The following is a 25,406-nucleotide window of genomic DNA, read 5'->3' as shown; positions in this document are numbered from 1 at the left end:
CACTTTTCCCTTATGTCTTCAAAGACTTATCCTAAGACTAGGAGAAGATTCTTATGTACCTACGTCTGAGGATGAAAACTATTTACGTTACGATGGCAAAATATAACAAAGTGAAAAGGATATCTTTATATATCCTTTTGCAGTCTACATCACACACAAATCGAACATAAGCAACCTTAAGTTGTAAGTCGAAAGGCTTTGCATGGAGAAAGAGATAGAGAGATATGAATTATTGGCATTGGTAGGTAAGGTTTACCTTAAATCAAAAATCATTGTGGGTGCAAAAGTGCATCAGCATTATTGTTGAAAAAGGTTACTTGTGAGGATCAAGGATACTAAGAAGTTTTGAAATATACATAACTATTACAGTAGTTTTACTTTGCTGAGAGTGCTGAAATCTCTTGGAAGGGACTTACCTATAAATAGATATCAAAATTCTCTTTGGGATTATCACACTTTTCGGAAATATGAAAGCATAAGAGTTTTGACAGAGAAATACTGTATACAGGATGAAGTAGACATGTGAAGGTGTAAAGTAATTTAAATTTAATTTTGGAATTATTCTACCAGAGGTGCAAAGAGCCGTTTTTGAATATATTTTAGACATGCATTCTATTTCAAAAATATCATTAAATTCAACATATAAGCTGCGTCTTAAAAAAAAATTTCCCTCTCAAAACCAATTTTTACAATCGGACTGATAGTTTTTGAGAAAGAGATAGAGACAAATAGAGTACGTATACGCCCAAGTGTACAACCAATGTCTTTCTCCCTTTCTCTCCCCACCCACCCCAATATCTTCCAAACGGTTTCAAATTCAAAATTCCAAATATTTTCACTTTTTCTTTTATTTTCAAAAATAGCATTTAAGGCTAATCAAAGAATTCGACTCTCGAATGGACTTTAAATATTTTTCAAGTGCCCGGCTAGCTCAGTCGGTAGAGCATGAGACTCTTAATCTCAGGGTCGTGGGTTCGAGCCCCACGTTGGGCGAACACATTTTTTAATAAAATACTGCCCTTTAACAAATCTCAAAATTATATGAAATAAGTTGGCTAAAAACAATTAATAAGTGGGAAGCATATAAATTCGACTGAAATGCCTTTGGACTAAAATAGGGTGTTTGGTTTTTAGCTACATAAGAAAATTCGATTGTTGTTTTGACAGTTCTGCTCAAGAAGTCTTGGCAAATTCATGATGAATGGGTTCAACATAAGAACAACACTTTTATTTTGTAGTAATTCACTTTTAACAAAAAATATGAATCTGCTCGAAAAGTTCATAGACAATTTAAGTGATAAAGCTTCATTAAAATTTAATTTTTAATGCGGTTTCTATAAAATAAGAAAGGATCTTCCGTTACGGTCAAAGCAAACGCTATCGATCCATCCTTGTTGATTTTTTCTTTCTAAAAATCAGTCAATGAATGAAAAAATTGTCTTCACATCAAAAAAAATCAAACAGTTTTGAAACTTACTAAAGGATGTCTGGTGATGACCCCAACAAAAGTCCCCAAGAATCCAATGTGAGCTCTAGCTGCAGTTAACTGTTAACGGTTTTTTCGTTTTAGCAGGTGTATCTTGAAAACTATTTGGAGTATCAAAAAATAATCCACTACAAAATTAATGCTTACCAAATGTCAAAAAAGTATGTCTTTAGAAATTTAAGGAAAACATGTGTTTTTTTCTGAAGAAAAGAAAGCTTATTTATTTTTCTAAAAAAAATATTGTTTGTTTCTTTGTGTCAGTAATTGTCTACAAAAAAAACTTAGTATTCAATTCTTATGTCTCTTCTTACTTCTGAAACTCGTTGGCTCACTACATGGCTCATTGCCTGCATGCCTAGAGATAAGCATTGTAGCAAACTACTTTTCATTTATTTACGTGCCTCCCCAAAATCTTCATATAGCTCACTAGTAGAAAAAAGAACGCCAGTGAATTCTTCGAGTAATGAGAAAATGTCATGAGTATCAGTCAGTCTAGAACCCATTTGCTAAGTACACTATCAGTGATTTCACGCCCAGTTGTCATGCCACCAATATTCTTAATTCCACGCATTAGAGTTTGTTCAATCGTCTGGTCCGACCACACCACTGTCCAAAATCGGTCAGTTTTTCTCATAGTAAAATTACCCTGTTGCACAAAGTTTTTAAATTCATCTGGGGTCATCACAGAAGGCAGTTTTATCATGTCCTGAAAATACAGGTGACATGATTGGCATACGAGAAGTGGCCAGCGGCATGGAAATATGGAATCATATTCTCCACACGGTTAATATGGGCATTCCAATCGCTAGGCCGCTTAGGGTGAATGAAATCCATAAGGCTGCAGTTTGTCCCCTAGATTTGAGTTTGTTAAGATTTTTTTTTAGTTCCTCACTTTTGGATCAAATGAGGGTTTTGTTTTACTGCCCATAACGAAGGAGACTCATCAAGAAAATTTTCCATGAGATTTTGGATTTCCTTTAAATCATGTTGGCTTATATCGACTTGTTCCATTCATACATTAGCTAAAAATGTCTGAATTAGTATTAAAACCCGAACTGCTCTATCGAAAGCTTTTCCTTGCAGCATCTTTTCAACAGAAGCCGTTTTTTCAGCTTTTTCCTTTGTGTGTCTTTTCCTATGGAAGAAAATACAGCGATGTATCTTATTTCGCCCAAAGAATGTAATGTATTTAGTCTATCTAACGTTCTGACATTAAACTCTGCATTATCAAACACAAACTGGTTAAATGAACCGCTTATATCTCCAACAACTGAACTTCATAGTATGAAGAACAAAGCCCTAAGCTTGATATAAAGTTTACCAATTTTTTAGAACCAATCTTTCTGTATGTAAATAAGTCAAGGCTTAGTATTGGAGACATGAATGATCTGGGACGCACTGCCGATATAATGCTATGCCCTATTGCGATGCACTTCCTTTTTCTATTTTCCATGTCCGTTTTCTTTATTAAGAAACGTTTTAAGGGTTTTAAGTACACAATCGTCATCAACGTGTTTGAAAATATCATCACATGTTTTCCTTAAATGCCCATAGAGTTATTTTACAAACTTAAACAAGTACAAACAAATTACCATCCTATTTCTTTAATAAGCGTAGAAGATTATTTTTTGATACGACAAATAGTTTTCGAGATAAAGGTAAAAAACTGAAACAAACTCCGTGTTTCTCTTAACTGCAGCTAGAGCTTACGTTGGTTTTTTGGGGACTTTTGGGTCATCACCAGACATCCTTTAGTAAGAATGCCAAGTTTCAAAACTGTTGGATTTTTTTGAGGACTATAAAGTGAAGAACGACGAATATTTGCCTTAACAAGAAGGCACTTAGCCATCAATTTATTTAAACATCAATTTAGTGTGAATTTTATTTCAAGAAGAAATCCTGTAAAACTATCACCTTTCTTCTTGATGTGACATTACAACTCTCGATTACTTTTTATGTGGCTAAGTTTAGTCGTTAGCTTATGCCAACAAATCAGGAACTCTTGAACCATTGAAAGTGTATATACAAGCAACCACTAAAGCTATACGAGCAGTTTAAGCTATGAACAATTGAATTGACTATGTAATTCGTAGCTTCTGCAGTTTAATGGGGAAAATATTAGTTAAAATTCTATGAAAATGTTTTAAGTATTTTATTATAATTTAAAGTTCAAAAGCTCTTTAAAAAGTGGTATTATTATCAATGCAACACAAACTATATGGGTCCGCTTTGAACACATTTTCTCACCTAACACAAGGACCATACACTTTATACCATAAATAGAAGAACGATGTTAAAGAGATTATTAAACAAAATAAAACAACAACAAAAGAATATATTAAGTGTTAAAGTGACAAAAATTCAATTTTCAAATTTTATTTTTTCATACATCCATAAATCCAAACAATTAATGTCTATGTATGCATAAAAGCAGGAAACTTGATTTTCAAGGCATCAAGATGATTAAATAAATATACAAGTTGTTTTTTATTTTTTTTTTTATATTTTTTACAATCGTGTATTATTATGGGTGTGTTGGAGTTTCGGAAATATCAGAGGCAAAAGATCATGAACTAGGAATACTTGTGGTACCTTATGTACACTTTGCAGGTTTGTATAACTTTTTGATTACTATTTTCTTTTGAACATATATCTTCCTACCTAACTATAGATACATATGTAGTCCTTGAAAAATCAACAAGAAAATTGTTTTGCTTTCTCTTAAGATTTTATAAACCTGATGTTTTAAGTTTACAAAAGGATTTTGGAAAACTTCTTAGGTAGGTAACCTATCTAAAAGAGGTACATGCGACATTCTTAAATATACAATACGTGCTGTATACGTTTAGGTGTGTGTTTACTTAAGAACATTGTTTATGCAGGCTTAAAAGCTTTTTGAAAGAAAATCTCAATGGAAGAAATCTTTGAACATGTCATAGCAAATTTATTGAATGGAAATTATTCAGTAGCGGATTTGACATGTACTGATTGGAAAATTGTTTTTATTTTTCTATTGTTGTTCCAATGAATGACATATATTTTTATTTAAAGTGTTTAAAAACTCCTGCTTACTTCGAATATACAGCAAAATTGTATGTTTTTGGTTTTAAATAAGTTAATTTAAACTTCAGAATTTAAGGATGTTCTCTAAACATTTCTAAATCTAGTCAAAAACAGTTACAGTCAAACAACCATCATGAAAAGGTCTAATTTATACTTTATATTTCTATGTTGTGTACAGAATATGAATTAAAAATTTTGTGAACTATTAATTTATTTTATTTTAATTTTTTGTGAGATTATATTAAGTTCAATACCATACATTTATCAGTAAAATAATTTTTCGGATTTTTTAAATATAATAAAGATTTTTACTGAAAATTAGAAGACCAATATTTTTGAATCCTTGATTCTTAAAAATTGTAAAAATATTGTTATTGCTACATTTTTTTAAAATAAAACCATTTCAATCCTAAATTTCTATTTGACTTGTTTTTAATCTTAAATCCGCACCAGGAAAAATGCTTCTCATAAGTCTCTGTGTTCTTTTTAAAAATAACATACCAGCTCTTTTAAAAGGATTCCAATAGATTAAATCGTAAGGTTATATTGATGCCTTCACCAATTTCTAAAACAACTCACAGTGTAATCAAATACATTCTTAAGGAACGTCTCTTTAAAAACCAATATTTTTAAGGATAACATTTTAAAAATGAAAAAACAGACTTTCTTTGAAACTTCTCCTTGCTTTCGGTGTAATAAATAAAAGAATTAATCGATTATTTGTTATTTTAAAATAAAATTTAACTTAAATGATTCAGTCAACGTTAACATTTCAGTGTATTATAAGAAATAATATGATAAGATTAATGAACTTATTTATTCTATTCAAAATAAAGTTGCAATTATTAGTATTTTATTTAAATAAGCCAATTTTTGTTTTTTAAACAATATTTTAAAGTTTTTAAGAACAAGAAGGTTCTTATTTAAAAAAAAAACGATGTTTTCAATATGTTGCGAAAATGTTTTTTGCTTTTACTGTTCATAATTAAAGTGTCGTTTTTTAACTTTAGCTTAAGCTTCATGTTTTTCGAATATTTGTATCGATATCTCTTCTCATATCCATACATGAGAGCTTTTCTAAATATATTATTGTTAATTTTAACATCACATAGAAAGTTATTGCAATCGGTCTGATTTGTTAAATTTTGAGAAAAATCGAAGTAACGGCGTTTTGCATTAAGAGTTGGTAAAAATGAATTTTCGACGCTAATATCCTGGCAAGACAGTTTCATGTTTTGAAAAATATTTGTTTTAACATTTATTAAAATTTTTAAAAAAATATGTAATTTTTTTATTAAAAAATAAGATTCTACATATTCGATTAGAATATTTCGAGAAACAACGAAAGTATTGACTTTGAAATTATTTAATTCCATTCAAAATTGTTGACGGTATTTTTTTAAGACATGCAAATTTTCAAAAAATTCTGCTAAAATTGATAAAAATTGTTTCTTGACTAAAAATTTCGGTAACAAGAACAGATTTTTAAATTAAAATTATTTTGCCATATGCAAAACATTGTTTGCTAAATTTTCAAATTTAAATGGCAACTTATAATACTAAACACAAAAACCTAGGAACAGAACAAAAAACTGATAAGAAAGGTTTTTACAGGTCCATAAAGCTGGAAACATCACAATCGAATTTCGAAATTCTATTGATGCAGAAATTTAGGGCTCTTTTTGTGCTAATTTAGTGCTCTAATCCCGACTTGGGTCAAAAATCCCTTTCCCCTCAAACTTGTGGTGTTCCCAGCTTGAGGTAAAGCAGAAACACCACACCTTTAGGTTCATAATTTAAAAAACTGATGATTACTGAATTTAGGGGTCTTTTTTAAATTAGTATATCCACCCCTTACCCCCTAAATTGAGTAGCATAGTTGAAGTTCTTGGAGACTTTCGCAACCAAACACAGTTTTAAAAATCTAATGATGGGGTGATTTAGGGCTCTTTTTGTGATAATTTAGTGCTCCAATCTCGACTTGGTTTAAAAATCCCTTCGCCCTTAAAATTGTGGTGTTCCCAGCTTAATGTCAAGCTGGAAATAACACACCTTTAAATTCATAATTTAAAAAAACTGATGAGGGAATTTAAGGCTCTTTTTGAGCTCCATAGTTAATGAAACCCAATTTGGTATCTTAAGCTCTTACCCCCTTAATCGCGTTACAAATTTGAAATTTTTGGAGACTTTCTAAACCAAACAAAAATTTTAAAATCTAATGATGGGGTAATTTTGGGCTCATTACTTCTCATTTTATGCTAGTTAAGTGCTCCTATCCCGATTTGGTTCAAAAATCTTTTCCCCCTAAAAATTAATTTCAAAAGTTCAAACATTTTTTTATTGCATTATCCTGACGATATTTGAACAATTTTTAAATTTGAACCTCAACATAAAATTTTTGTGGGGAAATTTTATACCCGACGCTTTGGAAAAAAAAATTTGAAAAAATAACCAATTCATTAAAGATAAGATAATTTGCAAACAAAAATACCAGTTTCGTGTTTTTATTCCCACTGGTTCGTGTTTTACAGTGCAAAAATCAATATGTGATGACGTCCCTCCAGGCAAACTGAACTTCACAGGCTTAAATAATTTATATTATTTTATTTTAGAGATTTGTATATTAACCAAAACTGTCCAACCAATCAGATCAAGAATTTCTTTTTTTTTAATCGAAGTAACCTTCATCGGAATTCAAAATTTAACTAATCAAATTTGAATTTACGCTATCCAAATACTCTCGGGATAGAATAGAATTTCAAAATTCGATTGTGGTGTTTCCAAATTTACAGACCTTAGGTTTTTGACTCCAGTATTATGAGAACGAAGAAAGATATTAACTTAAATTTTTTTATCTCACACAAAATACTGTTGATAAAATATTGTTAAAGTTGTTTGAAAAATCAAGGTTGGGAAGTTATCTGTGTAGATCGCATCCCAACCTCTTTTTCAATTTTAAAATCGACCCTCTTTTAATGGACGGTCATACATACGGTGACCTTCCATTATTGTAATGCAGGTTCATTATTTGAAGAAAGTGTTCATTATAAATTACTGTGTGTCACCAAACATACAAATTTTCACTATTTTAGAATTTGCTCATTATTTGTTCATTGTTTTATGCTTTTTTTATTTAAGAAAGTCAAACATGGAAACCATTAAATGTTTAATGAAAACCTACCCTTCTCCTTGTACTTGAAATCGACTTAAGTAATTGACAGAAATAAAAAAACTTACATCAATTTGTTTGCATTTTTGTTTAAAGTTTTTCGTATGTCAGTTTTATAAGAATTTTCAAAAGAAACACCAACGTCATACGAGTACATTCTCGCAACTGCACAAATTTTACTTTGTCTTGAACATTGTATCTGATAGATAAATATCCTATAAGTTATGAACTTAAAATTCCCAAACTCAAAAAAGAAAACAGAAATCTTTAGGATTTATGAAAGCTTAAAGAATAATGTGAGAGAAGTTGGAGAAACACCCCAAAGATGCTTGTGGATTTTTGTGCGTTCAAAAATATGTATGTAGAACTTCGAAGGATTCTTATTGGGTCCTTTGGCATTTGCCATTGTTTTAGTCTTTTATTTTTTGGCGTTGCTTGCTGCTGTTTTTGTAGCTATTACTTTTCAAAAACAACACAACTGCCCCAGAGTGATGCGGAAATGTGTTTTCTTTAATTTTTTGTTTCGCTTTGTTGATTTTACTTTCAGATATCTTCTTATTTATTTTTCTTTTTTTGTCCTTTACTCTGTACTCCATTACGATTACTCCATTTGAACAGAGAACTTTAAGTTGGAAAAAAGTGATAGAATTGGAACAAAAGAATCAGGATCGTCAAGCAAAGACGCTTATATTTATCTGTGTGAATTTTGTTTGTGTTTTATACGCTTGCCTGTCAGTTTGGGGAGCATGCTGTTCGTCCTGTGAGCAGAAAAGTTGTGTAAATTGAACAATGAAGATTACTGCGAATTCCATTGTAAGGTTTTATTTTTAATTTTTTTTTTTTTGAACACAGACAAGACTTATTTTTTTTCACAATATGATTCCATTGAGAGGAAGAAAACTGGGTATGTGGGTTGGCTTGGGATATATAGACTCTGTAAAACAACGATTGAAGTGACGCACCACGACGGCAGGCGACGCAACGACGACCGACGCGACGATTAGGATGACTGACACTTTCAAGGATTCAAGTTTTTGCTTTTTGAGATACCTTAGTTGGTAGAGGTACTTGGTTTTTGTGTTTTGAGAAATCCCAGGTGGATTTATTTTTAATGACAGAAAAGAACAAGCTATTGTGTTGTATGATAGGAGACGATACATACCGTTATATTGTGTCCTTTTGTATGTTGTGTGTTGAACAATGTACAATTGTCTTTATTACTGTGTTGTATGTTTTGTTTTTGCTTTTTGCTTTTGTAAAAAGAAAGTTTTCAATGGGTTCCCTGTGATTTTGCAGAAATGTTAGTGTTTTACTTTCCTGAGTTGTTGCTTTGAAATAATTTAGGAGCTTATTTGAATAATTGTTTGCTAAGAGTTAAACACTCAACTAAAGGGTTACGTTTAACTTAGAAATTCTAAGAGCAAGAAATGCAAATCATATCGGGTTTTTTTATAAAATGACAACTTCATGAATGTTTACAATTTCTCGTTAAAATTTAGTCTAAATTCTGTAAAAAAGAATCAAGAGATTTATGTAAGTTCACAGAACTTATGCGGCAAACCGACAAGACCGTTTTTTTCATTATTAAAGAAAAATTTAATTTTCACTTATTATTTTAAGTGGTAGAAATTTGTCCAGCTGTCAAGCGATTTATTTTAAGTTTGGTTTGGCATTTCAAGATGAATAAACTGATGCCTCAACAAAGCTTCCAAATTTGCTCAGAATTCGATGAAAAAATCATTTAAAATTGGACCTACAGATTACACTACATTTGTGTTAGCCAGTAATCATTATGTTATTATACTTAACTTCTTCTTTTATTTCGAAGACTTACACCTTTAAAAAACACCCTTTACATTCGTAATAAAGCTTGATCGGCAAACAAGATCCCTAAGGGAATGCTCATATGTTTTTTTGGTTAAGAAAAAAAAACATAAGATCAATTCTTTAGCGATCTCCATACATTTTTATATGACGATTATTTTATATCAAGGAAACAGTTCTGGCCCAACGACATCACCAACTTGGACACCATAAAGAAAAGCTAAGGACGAGAAATGCAAATCGGAGCGGGGTTTTTACACTGACAACTTCGCAAATGGTTACAAATTCTTTTTAAAATATAATTCTTGTTTAGAAATTTGTGTCTATAACGAAGTCTGTAAAAATAATATAAATAGAATATTTATTTTATTGTATTTTAAAGTTAAAAATCTCTAAAAAAACACCCTTTAACTTCTGAATATAACTTAATTTCACCATCTTGTTGGATTTAAACGCAACTAAATAAATCGTTTCCTTAGCGATCGGCATAAACTTTAGTATGGCGGACATTTTTGTGTTAAGAAAACAATTCCGGCCCAATGACGCCACCAACTGGCACACCATAAAGTATAATTTATTTTTAATGAATAATGTACTGTTTTTTAGCACAAATATAATTTCACTTCATACTGTTTAGAGACAAATTAAGTTCATAAATTGAAGTTAAAAATATGTTTACAGTGTCACGTCCCATATGTGGAACTGAGTATAAATTCAATTGATTCAGATGCTTTAAGCTGCTGCATAACGACTTGCTGCAAATGCATAAATACAAAAGTACATAAAAGAAAAATATTATGTACATACAAATTTATACGTGTTAAACAATAACGAAACAGAACAATAACAACAAACAAAACAAAAAAAACAACAAATATTATATTTTTAAATTTTATTTACAATAAATGTCACCGTAGGCATAATAACATGTACATATGCATGTGTACATTTATTTTGACTCTTTACTTGAAGGATATTTTTGTGTTGTGTTTTTGGTTTTTATTTTTAATTTGTCTTTCGATTGTGTATAGTTGTAAATATTCGCTTCAAGGTCATTTTCCGAATAATTTTAACATCAAACAATAAGTTACATTTTATTTTTTTATGTAACTGACCAAAATTTGTTGAGGCGAAAAGTTGGTATGTTTCGTTTCATTTTATGGACAACAGAGTACCTTCTCATTTGTGAAATTTAATTTTTAACTTTAAGGCAGGTTTTCCGTTTTCAAGGAAAAATCAACCTCCAGTTATTTTTCAATCGATATCAAAGGTTGAGAGTCTGCAAATTATTTATGGCTTTTGATTTTCCAAATAAATATGTTTCGTCTTTTTGGTGCTCGAGCGGGAAATGATAAAAATGCTAGTTTTAAAAAGTACGTACTACAAATTTGGCATATTAAAATTATTGATTGATGCCAAAAACACTGATAACTTGCCGTTTAAGTGCATTCATCTATCGTTTTTTTTAGAACTATTAAAAAATTAATAACAAAATTTTGTGTGTGGTAAAAACTTGAAGTCAAATCTTTTATTATTTTCATACCACTTGAGTCGACACAAACATTTCTAATCAGTGTTTTGTAAAAAAATGTTTTAGGTTGAATTTTTCTAAAAACTTAAGGTTAGCAGCAATATTTCGCATATGAAAAAATAATTTCGATTTCAATACTTCTTATTTTTCCCGATATTTTTAGTCGAAAATCGATATTTCGAAAGTTCTTATTTCTTATAAAACAAATATTTATTGAATTTGTCTAAGAACATTATTTTAAGATTATACAGTGCCGTTTGAAAAATTTGGTAAAACTATTTTTTCGACTTTTTTCAAATGTGTTGAAAAAACAACAACATCGTTTTTGATGCAGTAAAATTTTGAGATTTTTCTAAATTTGTCATGGGAGCAAAAACTGATTATACGAAAAAATGAGGTACCTGTATCATTTTTAAGGATTAAGAGAAAATACTTTATTGGTGCAGTTTTTTGTTTGTTTTACTTTTCAGAAACATTTAGTACTTTTTTGGACCTCCTTTTGCTTTTATTACGGCTGCATATCGGCGAGACATTGAATGAGATAGGCTTTTCCATGTGGATGCGGGTATCGTGTTCCAGGTCCGGGTAAGTAGTTTTTATAATTCACAACTGACCCTGGGCCCTTCTTCGCAATCTCAAGTTTTATTATAGACCAAATATTCTCAATTCTCAGCACAGTATATGACGACATAAAGCACCATTGGAATGCTGTGAAAAATGTTTGCATTTCAGGTGCTGACAGAATAATCGCTCGGAAAGAAGGAAGCAACAACACTTGGCTTTCAGAAAAATCTTGGGCAAGGATCAACAAACGCAAACAGTTAAGAGCTCAAATAACTGCTGCACATGGGAAAGAGAGAAACGAGCTGGAGTCTTCGTATCGCATGAAAAAGAGAGAGGTTCACCGCAGTGCGCGCCACGACAAGCGTGACTACATCAACGCATTGGTGCAAGGAGCAGAAGATGCTGCAAACAGGTGCGACAGCAGGACCGTTTACAGAATAACCAAATAGCTGACCGGTGCACACAGCTCAAAGCAACACCTGGTGAAAGAATTAGACAGTACTGTGAAAAGTTCGGTGGATGATCAAGTCAGAAATTGGAAAGAACACTTTTCCTTGGTTTTAAACCGAGTGTTTGCAAACAACGTGCAGCCGATACTTTCTGAAGCGCCTGAAGTAACTAATCTCCGAATCCTCACCACACCTCCCAGTAAAGATGAGATCGTTGCCGCAATTCGAGAAGGCCTTTGATAGCTTGAACAGGGAGTACATCTGGTTAGCTTCGCGAAGGATAGGCATGATGGATACAAGTTTCACGTTTTGTACGATGGTAGGTTAGGTTGTCAGATGATTTTGAAACTCGAAGCGGAGTCAGACAGGGCTTTATTCTGTTTGTGCTCTATTAGAGAGCGGAGGGGTGCAATGGACTTTATTGATTACGCGGACGACATTTGCTTACTCTCTCATAGAATCATGGATCTCCATCAAATGACAACAAGTGTGGAGCAGAATTTGTGGGGCTGAAAATGAATTCCTACAAAACAAAAATGACCAGCCTCTGAGCCCGACCATCGTCTCAAATAAATATTTTCTCAAAACGGTGGAAAAAGTGGAGAGCTTTCAATACCTTTGAAGTATCGTTTCCATCGAAGGCGGACCCGAACAAGACGTCATCTGAAGCATCGGCAAAGCAAAAGCTGCAATCGGTACGCTGTCGAAAATTTGGAGGAATAACTCTATCAGCTTAAGAACAAAGCTACGACTGTTTCGCACAAGTGTCGAATCTGTGATTCTTTATGGGTTCAGCACTTGAAATGTTAGCCATAACAAGAAACCTTCAAACATTCGTTAATAGATGTCTTCGTAATATCCTAAGGATTTACTGGCCAAACCACATATCAAATGAGGTCCTTCATAGAAGGACAGGTCATGAACCTATAGAATCTATAATACGAAGACGTAAGTGGCAATGGATTGGACATACGCTTCGAAAAGATAACGAGTGCATTGCAGGCCAAGCAGGACAGTCGATGCGGAATCAGGAGCGGAAACACACTTCCGGAAACGGTACACGATGGCGCGTAGGCGTAGTAGAGGCCCTATGCTCTTAAAGGGGTTCCCAACGGACTTGACAGGTCTGAGGACCTAAGTAGAAGTAGTAGTAAATATTCTCAATTGGATTGAGATGTGGACTGTATGGAGGTTAACTTAGTACATCCATATTATTTCCTTCGAAGTTCTTTTTGACCTTAGATAGAAAAAAAAATTCAAATATTATTTTTAGTCAGAAAAGTTTTAGCTTTTTTTATAGCTAAATAATAGTTAATTATGTAAAAATAAAAACAAGTTCAAAGTAACTATTTTGGCTGTATAATTGCTGTCCTGGTGAAAAATTAAACTAGAAGTGTCCCCAGAAAGCTCTAGCACCGTTTGCTTAATTACGGTTTCCAGGACTCGAAGGTAAACTTTTGCATTGACTTTTGATTTAATAGAAAAAGGTAAACAGACAAGCATCTCTACACCATTACACCTTCAGTTTTGGGGGGGGGGGGGGGGGGGGCTCCGCAAAATGCAGTCAGAGCTTAGTCTTTCTTTCAGTTTTTTTTGCGCAAAGATCCTCCCATCTCCAACATGGAGCTTGAATTTTGATTCATCCTAAAAGATGACATTGTTATATTTGTCTTGAGTCTAATTAAGATGCTCCTGAGCTCAGAGCATTCGTTTTTATTTGACTCTTTTTGAAAAATCCGGCTTCAGTACCGGCTTGAGTGCTCTAAGTGCAGCTTTCACGGGTCTTTTTCTCACTGAGCTTGACGAAATTACTTTACCTGTAGCTCGACACAGATCGTTTTTAAGGTCCAACAGTCTTGAAATCATGTTGAAGACTGTACAACACCAAAAAACGATCTTCCACTGGGGTCGTGTTTTTTGGCCTCCCTCAGCTTTTTACCTGCTAGTAGTCCCGGTCTCTATTAGATATAGCAATATTCAGTTTCTTAGAAATGTCACGTGTTGTCAAATTGAGAAGTGACAGAGACAAAATATTGGCTTTATGTTCGGAACTGATTTTTCCCATTGTTTTTTTTTCGGTTGGTATTGGACTACTTTCACGAGCCAAACGTCAACTTTAATACAGTGTTTCAATGACATGTTGCTACCTAGTGCAAAATGAGACCGATAGCGTTTCTAAATTCGAAGAACTGATTTCGAACAGCACTGTACATTTTACATAGAATAAATCATATTAAAGTCAAAACCTTCATGTGACAGTTGGCTGTTAAAAAAAAATGATGCACATCTTTAAAAAAAAAACATGGAAATGCAACATGTTCAATTTGAAAAGCCGGACTCACTACTACTTATTTCAAGTTCTCTTCCACAACGTTTTGTGATGAGAGCGTTTCTTATATAAGCTTTGAGTAGTAATTTTTGTACCTTGGAAAAACGAAGAGTCTTTAATAAACTAAAGGACACTCCCTTCAAAAGATAGTCAATTAAATGTTCTTAAGTCTTAAAGATAAGGCGACAACTAGAACGCCCTCTCGTTTATACCATAAATGATGCATTTCACTTCGTAGCACTTCAACATCAAACAGCTTTGAATAGTTCTTCAAAAATCACATCACGCTAAGGACTCAAATACCATTACCTGTGCTGTGATGTGCTATGCTGTGCGCTAAATCTATTTCACCTTCAAAAATATCTTCTCACGAAATAACCCAAAACAATAACAATATAGAAATACACAAAACTGGTGCAATTAGTTTTAGAAAGTCTCTACTGGCACAGCTTTTTCATTACGCAAATTTAACAATTAAGAAGACTATTCTTCTATATACCAAGTTCATACTTCGTCTAAACTCACTATTGAAACCATTTCACTATATATTTCATCTCAAAAACTCATTTTTCATCTCTTTTTGTTGTGTTTTTTTGTTTTTGACTTTTTCACCAAAGTTTCCTTCTATGCATAGCCTGCTTCCAAGGATTCATTATCATCAGCAGAGCTTCTAAAACAAAAAGAAATAAGAAACAAAATGAATTTCTCTTGAGTTGGTTGGGCTTGAGTTTGGGTTTGGGTTCGGTTGGTGTTACGTTTGGTATTTACGTTTGGCAGGATATCATTCATGATGGTAGCGCAAGTTCTTGTGTGCATTCTTGCACAAAGTGACGCAAAAGTTTATGCCACCATCACATCGCATCGCATCGCACCGTTCATTCATTCCAGCAAGCAGAAATATTGAAACTTCCACAGACTATAGGTGAATCTATAGCTCTACCGTAACTTTTGGATAATTGCCGGGAAATGTTGGTATATGATTTAAGTTGTGAGCATGGGCGCCAAGGTATAAAGGGCCTTTTTATAAAGTGAATATTTCTAATAATAGAGGCTGGTGTTGAACATTAGTTACAGGTCTGTCAAGTCTGTCAAAAGAATTATATGTATGAAACAAACTTGAATATTAAAGTTTTGCTAACTTTAAAAATCGAAATTTGACAGTTGACAGTTCTAAAAAAAAAATCTGACAATTCTGGTACATTTTTTGATTGGAAACAATATAAGTGAAGTGGTAATTTGGGTTAAGTGTGTCAATTTCTCCAAATCTCAGAAACTTTTAGTGTATTTAAAGTTCCAGCCAGTTTTGAAATTGATTCATTGATAAAATACTGATTCGATGCAGCCCTGGACATCAATTGAAATTCAAAAGATGAAATGCATCGTCCCATCCAGAGAAAGTTTTTAGATTCTATACTGAATGATGGAGAATTGAAAAATAACCAAAACTAGAGATGGAATATAGGCATCAATCATTTCGTTTTCTTTTTTTTTTGTTTTGGGTCTTCGTAGTTGTTCCTAGATCGATAAGTATGGCAAAAAGAAGAAGGAGAAGGAGGCTAAGCTAGGTTCAGTTCAGGGTATCAAGTATGGTGTGTATGGTGATGTTGTCGAAAGGTCAACCTATACCTGCCAATCAATGTGTTTTGAAATAAAAAATAGACAAGAAGAAAAATTAAATTGAATCTTTTTGGAAACCAATCAAGAATGGAAATAATTCAGGATGAAGACGACTTCGAAGCGAACGACAACGACATCGACTACGGCTACGATGAAGACCACGACGATGAAACTAAGCACGTTTCAGATTTGACCAAATAAATTCGTTTGATGAATACTTTATTTGAAGAAATTCATCAATAGCAAAATGGCTTGACAAATATCGAGTCTTTGAAGAAGATATAATATGTATACAAGCTTAAAGATTGATAAACAAACAGGGATTTAAATTGCATCTGAGTAAAAGCAGAAAACTAAAATAACTAAAAAAGATGCAATCAAACTGAAATTTAAAAAATTAGGTTAACACTTTTAAATTAAGACATCAGGAGGGCAAATCTTTTTTAAGTAGCTTATTTTCTTTTCCTGAATTTGTAAACATCTAAACACTAATGATAATTATAAAAATTAAACTACAATTTTTCCTAAAAGCATTTTTTTAAATATAAATTGATTTAGTAAAACGTTTAAAAGTACAAAGCAAATATAGTAAGTTTCTTAATTAAAATAATAGCTTTGTTAATTGGAATTATGTAAGCCGCTTAAAAATTTCTGACACTTCAAATAAACAGGTTCGTAATAAGGTTCTGTTCGCTTTTTTAACGAACTGTCACTTTTTTTGCAAAATTGAAATTTCTTATAAATATTTTAAGTAGGACTTATTAAGTACTTGAAAATAAGAGTTTGAAATTTTAGTTTTGTTGAAAAATGTTGTGTTTGGTAAATGAAATTAAAAAAGAGGCCTGGGTTGCGACCCACACTAATAATTTAACAAACGTTTCTGTCTGTCGCTTTTGCTTAAACTTTAATAATATAAAAAAATGTAAGTCAAAATCGTTCTTTGTTTTTATAATACTTGAGTAAAGAACCATTTGTATCAGATTGTTTTTCTTTTTGTAGGTTTTCTTTTTTTTTGTAACAAAGTTTTCAGCTTAATTTTTGTCTAAAAAAGTAACTAAAAATCAGCAACATGATTTTGCATTATGATAAAATAAGTTTGAATTTAATATTTGGTTTCGTTCCCGACATTTTTTGATAACCAATTTCAGCGGTTTTTTTTAAGGATTTTTGTTCTTTCACTTAGGCCAGTTTAATTTGCCATTGTGATACCACATGAATCTTGAGGCTTCCTCCTAATCTCTAAACAACATAATTTTGAAGCATATATTCAATATTGAACAATTCGGATTTAGGTCACTCCACCTTACACCAAGTCTTTAGAATTCAAAAAAAATGTCAAAAACAATCTTGTTTTAAAAAATTCAACGGGTCTAGTTTTGTTAGACAAAGAAAAAGCCATTGACACATTTGACACGATGGACTTATCTTTAAGCTAATTCTGTCCAAATTATTTAAAAGTTTTTGAAGTTTTTAGTAGTGGACCTGCGAAATCTTCTTTATTTGATATTTCATTTGGCGTTCTTCAAGGATCTGTTTTGGGTCTCATTCTCTTTAACATTTTCTTATCCGATCTTCCTAGGCTTACTGAAATTGCCATGTTCGCGGACGCACTTAACTACTTACTGTGTTCCCTTGAAAAACTTCTTAGTTACTTTAATAAGTGGAAAATTAAAGTAATACCAAAAAATGCCAGGACTTTTGGTTGACACGACGCAGAAAGCACTCAATTTTAATGCAACCTATATAGTATGGTCCGAAAATTGTAAATATCTTGGCATTAAACTTGATAAAAACTAACTTTTCAAGGTCAAATAACCAACTTCATCCAAAAAACGAATTTATTAATTAAAATTCTGTATCTGTTTATCAATAGAAAGTCTCGTCTAAACATACATAATAAATATTAATTCATAAAAGTATATTTCAGCCAGTTCTGACTTATGGAGCACCAGTGTGGTTCGATTGTGCTGGGACGCACATTAAAAAATTACAGATGTCAAAATAAAGTCCATACTAATACTTAAATTGCTCTTGCTATTCCATAACACTCCACAAAGAGCTTATGTCAAAGTTATAAAATCCACTCTTTACAAATTACAAGACGACTTTTTCGAGAGATGTTCTTTTTCAGAAAAAATTTCTTTCTCTTAAAAAATTTAATTCAAGGCACTTGTAATATGGGTTCTTTGGATGTTTGGGGTCAACAAAAAGGGTTTCTTTTTTTTTCGAAAATTTTTCTGCATCTTTCGATGTTATTATCCGTAAAATAAAATTTATTTGAAGTTGATATCTCCACTTGTTCTTGAGATACGGAGGACAAAAATTGTGTTTCGGACCATCGATCGTTCGAACGTACGTACCCATTAGGGACAATTTAACGTCAAGAAATGTCAAACTTTTCAATTTGACAATTTAAATAACTTCATATTGGAAGTGAATAAATAATGGTTTTATAGGGGTACGCTTTTGGAAAAAAATTTGTATTTGTAAAGATAAAAAAGCCGAGCTAAAAACAAATAAAGAAAAGAGACTGTTATGCGACCCACACTGATAACTACAAACCCCGTCTGTTGATTTGTCTTGCTTAAAAGTTTTAAGCTTTTCGTGTTGGGTTAAAAAAGTTGTCAGTTGAATAATTCTTAAAAGTTCTAAAACTATCAATAATAGTTTATTTTGAAATCTAGTTTTGTTAAATAGATTTTTAGTCGAAAACAAATTTTTAAAAATTTTAGTAGCATTTTTTTAAATTTTTACAAATTGGATGAATGAAATTAATTTGAGAGATTTTAAGAACCCAACATCAATTTTTACCAAATTTGAGTACTATTTTCTGTAGATTTTATTTTTTATGAAAAAACGGACTGTTGGATTAAAAAAAAAAACTACTGAATACTGAAAACAATATTTTCTGTGAAATAAAAAAAGTTTGAAGCCAATATTTTTAATTCTTGTTTGAGTCGAAAGTAAATGTTTACGTTTAGTTTTAGTTTTTTTGTTAGGTTCTTATTTTTTGTCAAAAAAATTTAAATTACTGAATGTAATAATTACTGAATGTTGACACATTTTTTTTTTCAAAGATAAAAGTAGTTTGAAGCCAATATCTAAAAGTTTTGAAAAGATATTTGAGTCGAAATTCAATTTTTAACAACTTTGAGTAATGTCTTTTTTAGGTTTTTGTGTTTTATTAAAAAAAAACTGTCAATTTGGTTTTTCTCAAAATGTTACCAGATTTTATAAAACGTTAGTTTTCATTACGCGAAATTATTTTGAAGATGAAATCATTTCTTATTCGTAAGACTTTCAAGATAACAATTTTTTTTTCAGGTTTTTTGATTTACCTACAAAAAAACCATTAATTTGATTTTTTCCAAAAATATGCTGGTTTGGTATCATGTTACAATATATGATATAAAATTTAATTCAAGTCTCTAACTTCATTGGTTCGTAAAATAATTAGGGTTAACCAAAATTTTCACCTTTTTTTTAAACTGCAATGGTAAAAAAACACTCATGCAATTTTCTTGAAAGCCCTTTCTGCATTTATTTTACATTATTATCTGTATAACAAAACTTATTTGAAGTCGATATCTCTTCTGGTTCTTGAGATATGGACTACGGAAAAAACGCGGCGTACAGATATTTTTCTAAAAATCTTTTATTTTCACTCTAGGTACCTTGAAACGTCGAGAAATGTCAAAATTTTGAATTCGACGTATCGGATCCATTACAATAAATTTCTATGGGAAGTTACAAATTTCATAAAAATCTATTGACCAGTTTTTGAGAAGATTTAAAGTTTCGCTTTACTACCAAAAAATCAACAGAAAGTGGTGTTTTAAAAATAAAAAATTGAACAAAAGTATTTTTCACTTGCTATATTTTACAATAAAGAAATTATATTCTAAAAATTTGCAAGAAGAAGAATTACGTTTTTGACTTAACAATTGTAGAATAAATTATTTCGTCTGGCATAATTACTGTTGCTAACATTTATTAAATATCTTTAAAAGCCTATAGGACTAGGTTTTCTAACGTGAATTAAAATCCTACCAAACATTTTACAAAATTAATTTAAAACTTCCAATACCTGGAACAAAAACAGTCTTGGCTTAAATTGTGGATTGAATATTTTTAAAGTTTCTGGTTAAGAGAAAATACCATTTTTCAAATTATTAAGGCAGACTTGTAAAAGAATGCAATCTATTTGGAATGTAATCTTTATAAATGATTTATTTAATTTAAGTGAAAGATTATATCAATTGATTTCAGCTAAAGTATTCAGACTTTAAATTTTGCAATCACCAATTATTTCATTTTAAAAATAACTTTAATTATTTAACTGCAATCAATTGATTGCAATCTTTGAGACTTCATTTATTCTTTCACTTGAAGTCTTTTTTTGAAGAGTTTGAAATTTTACTACAATTTTAAAATTTTTAATTTTAATCTCTTTGGATATGACATTGAAAATTAAATGTGAAGGGTGGGTGGCATCCGAGCCTCTTCTTTAACATTAAATTCAACTAGTTTTTTAACCATGAAAAATTCGAAGCAAGAAAAGCAATTGTCATATAAATATATTTGACATTTAATGTGTAAATTCATTTCGGTATTCTCATCTTGAGTCTCGTGGTTCAGTTTTTAAATCAACCTTTAAAACTTTAACATTATAATAGTGAATTATTTTCTTAATATTAAGCCGTTTACCGTTCCAAAATGGTTTTAAACTTACTTGTCAAATAATACATTTCTGTGCATCTTGTTTAACTATTGGCATTTATTGTAAAAAGGAAATAAAACAAACTAAACTTATTCCTGAGAACGGGCCTACCTCCATTTGCAATGGCAAAAACGTCATAATCATAATCGTCAAAAAGTGTGTTTATTGATTACTTTGTGTGTTATGAGAAACAAGGACAACTCGGTTAATAAGACACAAATAACTTGCAATTTCAGAATTTCTCCTTTCAAAGAACTCAAATTCTTATTGTTTTAAACAATCTTGACTTTAAGAAATATTTTGTTATTGCACGCTTTTTAAATTTTTAAAGCCTCTCTTAAGTCTCTTTATATAAATACATACATCCATACATAAATCCCAAAATTAGTATCATTTTCGTGAATCCTTTTATTTTTCTAATTTAAGCTGTCAAACTCATCTTGTAGGTTGAATGACTTTCATATGAACGACAAAAATAAAAATAAAATATGAAAAGAAAAATCTGAGAATAATTTTTCAAAGAAGACACACATTGAGAATCTTAAGTAACGTAAAACTTTTCACCCAGAAACTTAGAAATGTCTTTCCTTAAAAAAGTATGCCATCGTACGAGTTAGGTACAATTACTTTTAGTAAGGATATGTATATGTATTTATGAGTGTGCATCTTTCTATATCCTTTCAGCTCCGTCATAGCTATGTAAAGCGTTAATAATCTTATAAAAAATTAACTAGATAATGCTCCAACCAACTTGATGATATATGAGCTTCTAAAAGTTACATTAAATATTTTGGCATACATACATACGTACATACATCCAAACACACAAAAATATATCCTTTTTCATGCATTTTGCTACATCATCGTTGCCAGTCATAGAGAAAGAAAGACAGAGAAAGCGAGTGAGTGCTGTGTCCTTGTGAGTGTGGCGAAAATGAAAACGCTTTCCCTAACTGAAACGAAAAGTAGGATACAGTGATAGTCGTATCTTCTCCAACGAAAAAGAAGAAACCTTAAACCTTTTTCCTTCGTTTTCCCGTCAAAAATGAAATTGCCAAAGGAACACAATTTACTGCATCATAGCTCATGTCAGAACTATCTGAATATAATTTCTCGTAAATAATGAAAAAATGATTATGCAATTATTATATGGCCCAAAAAATAATTCGTTTAAGGCAAATCTAAACTAGCATAGTCACCGTTACCGTAATCGTCACCGTTACTGTGCAAATGGCAGTATAAACGATTATTTTTGTGATATGTCATGTCATATAGGGTAACCGGTCATATACAAAAATGGCTGAAATCTGGTCCTTTTGCGATGGCGGAAATAATTATTATGCACTCGATTACTAATTAATGCGTACATTTTGCCTATTGTGTAGATGTTTATGAGTAATCAATATGGCTTGAAGGTAATGCACCGTTAAATCGTATCGTAGTTTAGTGAAAGGTTAATTTTGCAAATAGGCATCAAGAGGAAATTTGTGCAAGGAAAATTAGGAAAATCTAATTACACGGTACTGATTGGTGTTTTCGTAGGTATATTCGAAAATCACTGAAGTGACAATATTGAAAAAATTGGATTTAATTAGTCGTTAAGATACGAGTATGTGAATGGTAGGTGCACTTATATCCATACCACCTAATCTTGGTGACTTAATTATACGAACACCGGAAAGCCTTATTATACACTTATATTCGCAATATTATATTTTTTTATTAAGGAAGCGTTAAGGTTCATTATGTTTAAATATTATTTAAGACTTCTGCAACATAAAAACTAAAACATATTTGATTAATTTAAAGGTAAAGTTTATTTTTAAAACGGACATTTTTGTACACATGAAAGGTGTATAATGCTAAAATGGATCCCAAGAAGGGTAATTTCCCTAAAACGAACTTTTTAGCATCCATTCTATGTACGGTAAATATATATTTATATAAAAGACGTCATCATAGCATTTATAGGGTGTCCCGAAAATAATAACAGTCTTCATTTCGTAGTAATTTGTGGACTAAAATCTACTAAATCTTTGCAAAGAAAGCAATTTCAACAGCTGTCCGTGGCAACAATACAGACATCAGTTGACAGATATTGTTTTTATTAGTCGTCTTACTAATACTTGTTCTAACTCAAGGCATTTGACTAAGCTAATGAGTGAGGTGAGGTTTCCAATTCTTCTTACTTGTCACACTGTCTAGAGTTTGTAATTAAACTTCCCATATGAATTTATTTTAATTATTTCTCCAATTTAATTTTATTCAACGAGAATTACGTTTTAGAAATTTGGTTAAATTTTTAGAAAAATCGAAGTAAAGTTTTTTTATTAAAAAATAATAACCTAAAAAAAACTACCAAAAATTAATTTTCGACTCGAATATTTTTTCAAAAATTAATGATATTATCTACGAACTACTTTTGTATAAGATATGCAAACAAATATTTTTAAAATTTACTAATTTTTTTAAAAAATACCAGGAACCGGTTTTTTTTAATATAAGAATTTTTAATACAAGAATTTACAAAAATATTACCCGAAATTGGTAAAAAAAAAGGATTTGAATATTTCGAGTATCAGTGAAGTTATTGACTTTAAAATTATTTCATTCCGTATCGTTTTGTTCTTAACATAAGATCATGTTCTTAAAAAGATCCAATCGGTAGATTTTTTTTATAAATAATAAAAACTTTTAAAAAATGGTTCTAAAGTTGGAAAAAACGGGTTTCGTCCAAAAATATCGGAAACAAAAACAGACATTGAAATGGAACTTATTTTATCATATGAAAAAATTGTTGGCAACTTAAAGTTAATTTTTAGAAAAATTCAATTGACAACTTTTTTTTACAAAGCACGAATACTTACAAAAATAGCAAAAATCTGACAAGAAATGGTTTTCTGTTCAATTATGATGAGAACAAAGAAAATATATTGAACTCAATTTTTTATCTCACACAAAATATTGTTATTAATGTATTGTTAAAGTTTTAACATCATCGAAAACCGGGTACGGATGGGAATTTATGAAGGTAGATCGCACCCTAACCCCTTTTTTAAATTTTCTGTAATAAAAATTAAAACTTCTGGATCAATTAAAGATAATTTATTCAAATCCTATATTTCTAATGGTTATTGAGTTATGACTGACAAAATAAGGAATCCCTAGATTTAGGTTAGATTAAGGCGGTAGTCCGGGATGGAGTAGGGCACACTTAGGCCAGTTAAATGCCCTATGTGATACCACATACAACTTGAGGCTTTCTTCCGAGCTCAATGAAACCAATTTGAGTCCGTTACGAAGCGTTATAGATCGTTATAGAATAATTTTCCTAGGCAGCTCTGGCGTTGTTGAGCTAGAGCAAGACATGTATCGAAGAGGTGCAGAGCTGTTTCTTCCTCTTCCCATGCATTCAGCTTTTGCAAAAGTCATTTGGGAATACGCCTAATCGGGTAACGTGCTTTTTTATTATGCCCAGTTCTGGCACCGATTATCGAGCTTATATGCGATATGCAATATGCTTAAAGGTAGCAAGCACATTGATCGCTTTAAATCTAGGGTAGGCCAGATATTTTTCGAGACACATTGTGATGAGTTCCGCCAGGAACACGCTGCAATTATTGGGAAGGCAAAATAACAGACTATATTTAAGTCTTTTAGGTACACTCCTCCTCCAACCCCCTCTTTTGTGTTTTCTAAATTACACAATTCAGACTAATTACAAAAGCTACCAATATTAGGAAGCTAAAAATTAAAACGGACGATTAGGTTTATTTTTTTCTTTAAATAGCGGTATCTCTTAAAACTTTCAACCCCATATTTATTTCTGTATGCTAACTTGCGATAAATATTTGGTTTCATCAAGACGGTGATACAGCTCACAGCTGACAAAGCCTGAGGAAAGTTGCATTAAAAATTCAATAAACTATCTTACTCTGGCTTTAATCCTTTAATAATAAACAAGCCTGCTCAGATCAGAATGATCATGTATAGTAACAAATACACAATTTTGAGTTTCCATGAACAATTTTTGTTGAGCTAGTAAATATTAAAGAAAGTCAAAATTTTTACTTTAATTAGTTGAAATAGTTGCTTGCGTAAAGCTCTCTTAAAATACAATCAAACTTATTAACTTCTCATAGGATGTTATTGTATTGGGTCCGAATTGTCAAATTAAAAGTTTTGATATTTCTCGACGTTTCAAGGTCCCTAGAGTCGAAATAAAAGCATTTTAAAAAGATGTATGTGGGTGCGTGTACGTTCCCGACGTTCTCCATAGCTCAAGAACCAGAAGAGATATCGACTTCAAATAAATTTTGTTATACATAGCATAGCAGTTTAAAAAAAGGTGAACATTTGGTTAAACTCCAAATATCTTACGAACCAACACCACTAGAGACTTGAATAAAATTTTATATATTATTTTGTAACGTGACACAAATTTTTGGAAAAAAAAAATCCAATTAACGGTTTTTTTTTTAAATTAATAAAACTGAAAAAAAAGTGTCACCTCATTTTTATCATCTGGTAGGATTTTGAGGAAAATCGAATTGACAGTTTTTTTTTATAAAAAATAAAAACCTAAAAAAAAACATTACTCAAAGTTGGTACAAATTCATATTTGACTCAAATATCTTTTAAAAACATTGAGATA

At 31.2% G+C, this 25,406-nt stretch overlaps 1 protein-coding gene and 1 non-coding gene across 2 annotated transcripts in view; one reads left to right on the top strand and one right to left on the bottom strand.

Moving 5' to 3' along the window:
- LOC129952958 (protein N-terminal glutamine amidohydrolase) overlaps positions 1 to 25,406 on the bottom strand; it is a 265,831-nt gene that overhangs the window by 78,393 nt on the left and 162,032 nt on the right. The window lies entirely within an intron of this gene.
- On the top strand, positions 921 to 993 carry Trnak-cuu (transfer RNA lysine (anticodon CUU)). Its single transcript has one exon. It is a non-coding gene; the product is annotated as a tRNA-Lys (tRNA).

The sequence above is a fragment of the Eupeodes corollae genome, chromosome 3 (genome assembly GCF_945859685.1).
Source record: "Eupeodes corollae chromosome 3, idEupCoro1.1, whole genome shotgun sequence".
Lineage (NCBI taxonomy): Eukaryota > Metazoa > Arthropoda > Insecta > Diptera > Syrphidae > Eupeodes > Eupeodes corollae.
Note: the sequence above shows the minus strand (reverse complement) of the source record. Positions and strands in the feature narration are given on the sequence as shown.